The 11,017-nt window shown below is 33.4% G+C and overlaps 1 long non-coding RNA gene and 1 other non-coding gene across 2 annotated transcripts; both read right to left on the reverse strand.

Moving 5' to 3' along the window:
• Positions 1 to 2,337: 2,337 nt before the first annotated feature.
• LOC143233866 (U1 spliceosomal RNA) lies at positions 2,338 to 2,502 on the reverse strand. The gene has a single exon (XR_013018363.1). It is a non-coding gene; the product is annotated as a U1 spliceosomal RNA (small nuclear RNA).
• Positions 2,503 to 8,598: 6,096 nt separating this feature from the next.
• On the reverse strand, positions 8,599 to 9,890 carry LOC143253169 (uncharacterized). Its single transcript, XR_013029433.1, has 3 exons — positions 9,780 to 9,890; positions 9,499 to 9,626; positions 8,599 to 8,628 (listed from the first exon to the last, which is right to left on the reverse strand). It is a non-coding gene; the product is annotated as an uncharacterized LOC143253169 (long non-coding RNA).
• Positions 9,891 to 11,017: the final 1,127 nt, after the last annotated feature.

An 11,017-nucleotide genomic window follows, 5' to 3' on the forward strand; every position in this document is an offset into this window, starting at 1 on the left:
CAGAAGTGAATGCTCATGACCTAAGCCCTCAAATCTAAGTATATTTTTATAAACATGCCCAAGACCTATCAAATTCTGTGTACGCTACTGTATTACAGAATGCAATATATAGAGCAAACGCAGTAAATAACTAAGTATGTTGTAATTCAAATTATGACAACCATAAACCAAATTGCCAAAGATGTAGGCGATAAAAAGTTAGCAAAACAAACGAGTACGCCAAAATAACCAAACAATTAAAAAAATAATATACTTATAAAAATCTCAGTCACAAATAATATTATCATAATCATTAAAAGTAGAATTGCTGAAAAAACAAAACAAATTGAACTATTACAAAAGAAATACCATTTATAAAAAGGGTAACATAATATAAAATTGTTTGTTTTGTAATTAATCACAGAGCTGTACAAAAGGCTATCTGTACTTTACCCACCACTGGCATCAAAATCTGATTTTTAGGGTTGAAGAGTGAAGGTCTAACACAATTAATAACTAAATGCATATATAGTGAAGAGGAATACTATTATTCTTTATTATCAAACGCAATATTTCTTATTCAAAGTACAGTCAAATTAATTTCCTCCATCGAAAATAGAATACAACTACCTCCAAGAAAAATCAACAACAACAGTTTCAAACAAAGCTGTGAATGTAAAACAACAACAAAAATGCATCATATCTCTCAAAAACGATTAGCATAAATATATAATGTAGGAGCTAAAAGTTACGACAATAATAAAAACTCGTATTTCGGAAACCAAAATAAAACATAAACAAAAAAAGATAACAATAATGAATTAACAAATTAAATAATAAACTTAAAAGTTTAATATTATGTATTTTTGATAAAATTGCTTGCAAAATTATTGAAAAAGAATACCAATTTTTAAGATTCATGTCACCTTATGAGATTAGCTGTATCAGAATAGTTCAAATTAAACCAATTGCAGTGAGGTTACCTTTTTCTGTCACTAAAAACACAATGCATAAATTAATGCTTTTGACATCCTAGTAACAGGTAAGAAACATTCTGAAGACTGTAGACATTTTTGTTTCACAATTTATTTCTCACCAGAAAATTATTGTTTTGCATGTTGCAATTATGCAATTTCGTAGGAGAGGTAGCTAGAAGAAAACACGCCAAAAATCATTTGTGATGACGAAAAACACACTTGAAGTAAAAATGTATCTCAAGAAAGCTGGTATGGGTATAAAAACTTTTATTAAAATAAAGTAGAGAACAACGTTTCGATGTTCTTAGGTCGTCTTCAGGTTAACAAAGAAAGAGTTTGTAAATGACCATTGCTGGGCACATGTATTAGTGGAGAGTGTAAACGTGTTCGGGATCGTACATAGCGTTGGAGTTTGATGTTAGGCTATTCATTAGTGTAGTTATGTATAAAGGTGTTCCTTCACATTGGTTTTAGTTGTTGCATAAGTAGAGCTTCTTTGATTTTGCGTTAGTTTCCCAACTTAGTATCTGGGCGTTTTCTATGGGCATATTGTGCTTATTTGATTTGCAGTGTTCAAAAACATGTGAAGGTGTTTGTGTTCCTTGAATCTGGTTTCCAAACCATTGACAAAATTATATGCACACACCTAGATCAACAACAAACAAACAATAATCAATTCGAGGATACAACAAACTACAAAACCTTACACTGCTGCACACCACAGTAAAAAGATATCCAACATTTGTAAAACATCTTAATAAAACAACATTCCAGTAAACACCAAATTTATTGAAAACCAAGTGTAAAACTAAAGCCCATACTATGTAAGAACTACACTGACAAACAAAACACGCGCAGATAGCCCTCGTGAAGCTTTGCGCGGAACTCAGAAACAAACACTACATAAGCATACTAAGTTGGGAAAGAAATGCGAAATCTAAGAAGTCCTACTGATACAACAACTACAGCCAATATAAAGGAACATCTTTATACCTGTACCAATTAATAACCTAACTGCAATGCCACCTACAATAATCCCTTACATGTTTACACTCTCGTTCCTGAGACATGTGCCTCGTTACAAACTTTCTCTTTGTTAGCCTGAAGATGACCTAAGGTCGAAACATTGTTCGCTACTGTATTTTAATAAAGGTTTTAACACTCATACCAGTAGTAAGCTTCACTGTATAAAAGAAAATGTTAAGCAAGGCAGAATTTTATTTTACCTTAGTTGTGTATTATTTATAATCTCTCTTCAGATAATAAGGAGGTATTGAGTGTTAGGAACGATTCAACATTGTGAAGTTACACACTTTTCATTATTTACATACAACTTCATTTCTCTAATAACAAATTGAATTTTTCTTTTCGATTTTTACTACAGGGGATAGCGCGAACGCAGTCCCCCCACTACCAAAAATTACACGCTCCATCTGTCCCAGTTTGGAATAGTGGCATAGTTCCACCCACCCAGAGTGCAATGGGTGAGCCTCGCTCTGGAGAAGCCACCTTGTTGATCATGGCATTCTCAGCGCCAGGTAAGTATGCTCTATAACAACAACAAAACTGACAGGTATTTCGTTTTGAAGTTCTCTATCCCCTCCGGGGGTGCTCAGAAAGATGGCCTTTCTCTTCGCCCCACTCGTGATTTTAGGATATTGAAGCAGCTATCCAAAGAAAAGCGAGAAAAAAGTGACGGATGAGATCATCTTTAAATATGGTACAAACTCTGAGCAAGCAAGGAAGACGAAAGACCGACAAACTGACACCAGACACCCATAGATTATATGCTAATACCATAAAATCAAGGGCCGATTTAGGGTTCATCAGGGCGGCCGGGATCTGTAAATCCAATGCCGAAAGTTAGATGTGGGGGAAACGGGAGAACCCCGGGGAAAACCCACTTTCACTAGCTGGTACCAATGATCCAGCTAGTACCAGTTTAGTTCACTTCATGAGGATGGAGGGTCGCACAGGGAGAAAAGTGGGGCTATGTCACGATAATGTTTTACCTTTATCATTAACGTGTGAAAGTCATTGAGAGTCCACTGCACTGTACAATGAAACTCCAGATTGGGGTTCTAGAACTTGTTCAGGTAGATTCTCTGGGTATTCCTCAGTCGTTTGGGAAAAGTTATGTCTTCTGTGTATTCTAATTTTAATAGCTTGACAGACGGTAGGATGCTTATCTGTTATAGTTGACCTATCCGAATAGGTAGCTTGTGTAGTTTGCATCTGGGAAGACGTTTTAGAGTGAAGTGTAATAGATGACATTTCAGTGAATTTGTTGAGAAACTGAGGCTTGTTCTGTACATGACCAGCGGCCGTATCGTCGCTTGTCTGAGAATGGTTGTCGTTCTTCATGATAAAAGTTTGTGAAGAATCGGATGGCGGTTTGACAGGAGACGATTTGACTACAGACTGTGGGGTGGGGGTGGAAGAACGGATTAGATGATACGTTAGGTGGCGAAACAGATTCTGGTTGCTTGGGTATCCACAGATTGAGTGAGCGACGGCGAGGACGTTCGGCACTAAAATGAAAGATGTGACAATAACAACCATTACGTAAAATCGTATCGGCAATATGTTTAGTGGTTGTTACCATTTTCATGAAGTTGGTAGCTTGTCTGGAGGCTTTCGAGTAGATTCGGTGCACGGCGTATATCTCAGGAATTGGTTTGACTTTCTACAGCGCATTTGATTTCACTCGGTTGAATGGAATGGTGTATTCCTCTCAGGAAAACAGAGAAAGAGGTTTGTTGGGCCCTTAGTTGGTCAACATTTGATATTAATTTGAGTATTCCACGGCTCACAAAAGTATGATAAGTCCGTAGGCGTTGACGGCTGGAGGAGAATATTTTATTTTGACTCTTTTCAGGTGAAGGAGTGAGGTTGGTCATAATACTGATGAGCGAGACAAAGGCAGCACCGGAGAGACCAGCCAGGCCAGGATCCAAAAAGCAGATGTCAAAGTAAATATGAACGCGAGACGACCCGTTTCAGGGCAGGGCAATAATGTTGCTTTGGCTGGGATCTAAAGATCAATGCCTGAGATTTGGATGTGGGGGGAAACGGGAGTGCCCCGAGAAAACTCACTTTCACAGGACAGGCACCGAAAGATTTACCTGTCCTGTGCCCGAGACCTGAAAAAGAAATACATATTATATACGTAAGATTTATCCTTTATGTACTTTGTTGTGTGATTTGTAATTGCTGAAATATGTTGTATGGTGAAATATATTTGGTTGGTGTACTGGCTAATTTACATAGTGATGCAGTTAGTTTGTTTCTCTGTTCTGCTTTTAAATGATATTTGTATGACATTTCTGTTAGTCTGTTTCTAAGAGATGGTAAGTTACTGATTCGGTGTATATAGTTTACGGGAGTGTATGATGGTAATCTACATGCTGCTCTTAGTATTTTGTTTTGTTGTACTTCGATTTTCTGAAGTGTTATTTGACATATTATATGTGACTTGACATCCATACTCTATTAACGGACGGATTTATGACTGTATGTTGTTAGCATGTTTTTTTCATGTTAATCTTGTGTCGAAAGTGATGTGTCTCCTCACGTTAATAGGCGTATTTACGAATGAGAATTTTGCTTTCTCGAGAGTAATTTTTGTCTTTTTAGATTTCTGTTAAACGTGATTGCTTGCGATTTAGTTGGATTAAAAACGCTCTCCACTTGTTACTCAGATTGTTTCATGTTTCTTGAACCCACTGGGTTTTGAGGTAATCCAGATAGGCAAGGTCTTCCGCGTCTTGCGTAAGGCTTATGTAAAAACACTTTGTAGTTTTAAATAAGGTGTAAAAATAAAATGTTTAATTAGTCTGAAAAACGTTTTGTAAATACTCGAAACAACTTTCAAACTTTATAATGGAACGTTTTATTATCTAGAACTTTATTTATATAAAATAAAACGTTTTGTATAATTTACATTTATGAAACGTAAAAGACATATTTCAGATTTTTAACCTCTCGATTGGAAGCGTTTGTCTTGACGGCTGCGCCACCTAGCGCTGTATTTTGTTTCTTTTCAACAACATTGTAGGTAACAAATAAGTTGTATGGTTTGTTTCTTTTATTTAAAATTCTTTGTTTGTTTTTTGAATTTCGCGCACAGCTACTCGAGGGGCTATCTGCGCTAGCCGTCACTAATCTAGCAGTGTAAGACTAGAGGAAGGGCAGATAGTCATCACCACCCACCGCCAACTCTTTTACCAACGAATAGTGGGATTGACCATAATTATAACACACCCACGGCTAAAACACACAATATTTGCAAAAAAAATTCATGTTGGTGATGATAAGCGACCTGAGATACATTTCGACTAAACAGAGTTCATGGATTATGTTTGTTTGTAGTTAAGAAAAAATACTTTATGGATTTGTGTGTTGCTCACACCATAATTACAGAAATTTGGTTTCTGTCGTTATAAGTCCGCAGAATTACCCCTGTGTTACTGGTGAGAAGTGTTCATAGAAGTCCAACATTTCAATGAAAGAAAAGAAAATTCACTATTAAATTGAAGGACAAGTGTTGACTTATTCATTTTCAAGAAACTGGTTTATTTTGACAAGTACAGAAATTAGCACGTCACTTTTGACAAAAAATGGCGAAGGTTCTTCAAATGTTAAATACTCGTTTTATGCCTTCAAATCGCTTTATGTTACGTTATTAGACAAATTGTATAAATTTAAGTTAACTTTATGAAATCATTATAACAGAGCAATTTACTACTTCATTTATGCTGTTTTTTTCTTTTTTGCTTATCCAGTTATTTTTTCAAACAATGAATGTAGGTCAATTTTATCATTTACCTGCCAATGATATAAAATAATACCTCAAGAAGGATTTAATTTAAAAATAAAATATCCTTGAATATTTGAATTATTTTTAATTACATCACTGCACATTACTCTTGGTTACCTGAACAATGTAACTGAATTAGAATAAATGTTTTCTTTGTAAAGTTACCACAGCTGATATCAAGATAATTGTGACAAGAAAAAATGATTGGTCTGACATAATTTCAGTGCATGGTATCCTTGAAATAATTTATAATGCCATTCATTTTTTCCAAAAGGACGTTTTATTTAGTAACTAGTAACTGAGACCCACAGTCTCAGCCAATTACATCATGTATAAAAACACTTCATCAGGGTTCCCAAAAGATCAATAATAGTATTTTAAATAATTATTTTACAGTGAACTGTAAAATGTTTTAAAATGATAAAAAACAATGAAAAGCTTACATTATTATTCTTGAACATTTATATAATGTTGACTGAAAAGTATCTTTCAAACCACACTTAGTCATTACTATTTTACCGATAAAATATATTTTGTAAGATAACCACTACCATAACATACTGACAGAAAATGTTTTAAATTACATGCACAAAAAAAATATCCTCCACTGAATAAAGTGTTCTGTTATTTACAAAACAGAATGGACATCTGCAGATTAAGACTTCTGAACAATTACCTTCATAGCTTAGGCTTCCAATAAAAATACTACTAAACAAAAATAGAACCTGTTCTTTTTTTCCCATAACCAAAAGACTGAAATAACTTACTTTCACTAAATGTTTCTCAAACCAAGACATATTTTGAAATTTCCACTTTAAATAAAATTGCAGAAAGAGGTATAATAATAAACACTAATAAGATGAAGTAAAAAAAATTCTCATTGTGTCAAATGTGATGATATTAACCAAGATCAACATTCTAAACATTAATTTGAGAAAGTCACTATAAAAATACAAAGAACAAAGGCAACATCATGTCACAGGGCACAAAGTAAGAGATAAGATCAGGTACTATTGTACACTTTTTTTTTTTCTGCATGTGATGACTCAACCATGATAGGCTGGCTATCCTTGCTTCCTCAGCTATTTTAATAAGTTTTCATTGAAATTCGCCCTTTTTCCTCCTAAGTAATAAACAAACAAAATGCCAAAATGTATTTTTTTTTTTACAGAATACCTACATTGGTAAAAAATTATTACAAAGAATTGATATTTTAAATATCTAACACAGGAACAGTCCATGAAGACATGATCAATAAAAAACCTTGACAGTAAACAAATTGTTAATACTACATTACCTACAAGGATAAATAAAAAGAGGAAGACTGTATGTAATTCTACAGTACTTTAGATTAGTGGGAAACTTCTTACACATGAAAACAAAGAAAAGGACTAATATTGTGTTAAAAAGGCAAAACTATTTTAAGAAAAGAAAAAGGACTGCAGTTTACCATAGGCATTTAATGAAGCTTTTGTGGAACAGGTATCCCTAATTAAATCATTTGTTTGTTAAAGATGAAAATGTCAAATATCAATGCTAAATCAGATAAATTAAATTTATTAGTTTTAACATTTGTTAGTGTACACGTTAAAATATCCACCTTTCAGTACACCTGGGGCCATACAGACCCCTCAGATATTTAATGATCAAAATGTTGAAGCTATGATTTAGATGTTGAAAAGTTAGCCTACTTGCTTCTCATAGCATTTGTGTAGATAAAACTGTAAGAAAGACTGAGTACCATAATTATATAATATGTGATTTATTATTACAAAATATGAAATTTACTTATATCCATTTTCCTCACATTTATTCACAAAATTGTCGTCATTGACATGTATTTCGATAATAATAGAGCTACTTCTTCTCTAACTGACATGTCACAATTAAAATTAATAAAATATGCTAGGAAGAAACAGATTTCTTTGAATACATAATGAAAAAAAAACAACAACAAATTGTACAAAAATGTTCTTAGGGTCCCAACGAACTGAAGAGGGTCGACCACTTTCAAACTCTTTGCTTCACAGCTAAACTAATGCCAAATTTTGGACAAATATATAAGCAAAACGTATTCTGAGTAAACATAAAGTGTTTCTCATATCTCTTACCAGTCATTTTACAAACACTCATCACACTATACACTGGGGTGTAGAGTGATTAGTGCAGACATGGTTTCCACATGCTGTACAGGTTTGAGGGACATTGCTGTCCCGCTGAATCTTTGACAAAGACGACATCGTGGTTTTTTTGGTGGAAAATCATGACCAGTTTATGGTCTTGTGTCAAGCTAATCCTAGATTCACAAAGGCAGATTTGACGCCTTTCTGCATTGCATGGGGATACTGCAGATGACTCTGAAGTAAGTTGTGCATATTACTTCACTTTGGGAGAGATCTAAATACATAATCACTCTTTATCACAATGGATAACCTCTGCAAGTCCATACACACAATGCCTGATGAAGACACAGAGCTCCAAATTCGTGCATTACTTGGGTGTCTCTCATGGACCCCACGCAACCCTTTATTTTCACAAAATCATTTGACTGCAAAACATTGAAAGTTTTGTAATTTTTTGAGTCAGAGGATGATAATGTGACAATTACATAAAAATATAACTGATCAATGAAAAAATATTTATTGTCAGGGTCCATAATGACCACAGGAGAGTACTGATGGTTGACTAACCTTCATTATATTCAAGCTATTTTGAAGTTTTACCTTTAAATGCTCTTAGTCTTCACCTTTCGTATTAATGTTAGGGTTTTTTTTCTAAGCCTTCCACTGATTATGCTGCTACCTTTTCTGCTTTCTTTTTCTTTTTTTTTCTGACTTAGGTGCCACAGACTTGCTAAGTAATGCCAACAAATAGAAATTTATGTCAGATAAAAAATTTGTCATTGTTTTTACAATGGTTATTTTAATGTCACACATATACTTTAAAATGTTGGAGACTTTATACAGTATAAAGTTACTTATGTTTTAATAGCCTGAATACCAACTTTAATCTTTAAAGTAAAAGAACTGTAAATATTTATTACTGTAAAACTCATATTACACACAAATGATCAAGTAGCTCGCCAACAATGACATTCAATATAAACTATTACATATCAACAGCAATGTTGCATAAACCACTAAAGAGAATCCAGGACTATATTATCAAGTTTAGCTATAAATTGAAATAAATTTATTAACAATAAAATCACTGCAGCAGATTAAATCTATATCACTTTCCTAACAGTTTATTAGTGTTTAAATGTGGTAGATCTATACTGAAATATATTTTCAGTTTACTGGAGCAAAGCACATGAATGTGGTAGTTTGTGTAAACTACTATGGAAAACATGTTACTGGTATAAATATTTACATACTTTCAAATAAGAAAATTAACCTGTATTTCAGTCTTAAAAAGCTACTTATATCAAAAGTTTCTTTTCCATTTAACCTAGCTATTGATAGCGTACCAGTAGGATTTTGCAACATTATGTGTGACTCATTTCCAAATATCATTGCTAACAATATACAAAAAGTCTCCTCAGTGTTTTGAGATTGGCTTGTTTTTTAACAGTATACACAGTTTAACTGGCTGGTTCTTTTTCATTAACACAAAACAAATCTTGCAGCAACACAAAAATTTAAAACTGTTGTCAGAGAAGGACTTGTTTTTTTATTAAATGATACTCTCCCATAATTGTATATAAGTGGCTGAAAAATTTACCTTGATGGTATCATCTTTAATGTCATGTTCTGTTTCATACATGTCACAATCCACTGCTTCACCTGTTATTTTGTGCGAGCCAGAAGGCATAAGTAATACAGTAAATTTAAACTGGACCACCAGTTCTCCTGTGAGAAGAAAAGTAGAGTACATTTTTTATACGCCATAATAACTTTAACACATACAATAACAAAAGGCAATGTTTATGTAGAAACACGCATACAGTGAATGGATCAGTAAACTGTTTGAAGCATATCTACCAAAGATACTTGTTAACTTACATCTCACATTAGCTGCATGCTGTTCATAAACGTGGACTTGTGTAACTGTTTGGATCCTTCATAAAAGTGCCAGTATTGCACATGGAATTTGACAACTAATATCAACAAAAAAACTTCATCGCTAATTTACACTGCTGGTGGTTAACTGTGCACCTTGTCTGGTTAAAATTCTTCTTCACTTTGCCTTTATGGACCATTTATCAAAACTGTTAGGGAGGAAGCAAAGAGCCTTCATGTTTTGTCTTCTCTGAGAGACAAAGAAGTAATGTGAACGATTTATCAAATGTTCAGAAATTTAATGTTGTATAAATATATTACCAAAAATATTAAATAAATAAAGTAGTGCAAAATACGATAAGCAAGATAGATGATAAATAAAATCCGAAACTCTTAAAATAAAAAATACTTTATGAATTGATGTTACATAATGTAAGCTTTGGTGCAACATAAGTTTGTATAAATATCAACCTTGTTTGACACTAACTTTGTAAGTACTTTAAAAGTTTTATTTGCCTGATAATTACTTTTGTTTTCCAGTAAACAGCATAATTATCATTAATATTGTTTATTGTATCAGCATTTTTAGTAAACACTTAGTTTTATATCCCTGCAGAAGTGTAGTTTCTTTGAACATTCTGTACTACATTCCAGCAGATTTCAATGATTGTACCTCGTGCATGCCAGTGTTGATTGGACGACTACATATTTTTTAACAAATAAAATACTTTCACAGAAATTCTGGTGAAACATCCTTTAATATTCGTTGTTCTACTTATTCATATGCATATTAATAGCACAATAAATTATTAACCCTATCTCAACAGCTAATGGGTCATAGGCCATGTCATTGCATTTGTTGACTTGCTCATGAAGTTTTATTGAACTATTATTCTATGAACTTATCTTCCTAAGTTTGGGTTCAAACTGTACAAATAATTCACATCTTCATATTGAACATTATTAAATTTTTTGTAATGTAAAGTAAATATCAAACACATGCATCTAAACGTTGATTTGTATGTGTCACATGGTATGTTAAACTCAGTACTGGTTCAAATTAGATGTTTGTGGCCTTAAAATACAAAGTCTATAGTTCCGTTTGAATTAAGAACTCATATTATAAATATTGACAAACTAGAACGTAAAATAGAATCTTTTGCTCTTTATTTGCTGAGCTATCACTGTATTCATGCAGTTACAACAAACACAGTGGTCCTAACTCACCTCTTTCCAGTTCC

Source organism: Tachypleus tridentatus, chromosome 1 (genome assembly GCF_004210375.1).
Source record: "Tachypleus tridentatus isolate NWPU-2018 chromosome 1, ASM421037v1, whole genome shotgun sequence".
In the NCBI taxonomy this organism is placed as follows: Eukaryota; Metazoa; Arthropoda; class Merostomata; order Xiphosura; family Limulidae; genus Tachypleus; species Tachypleus tridentatus.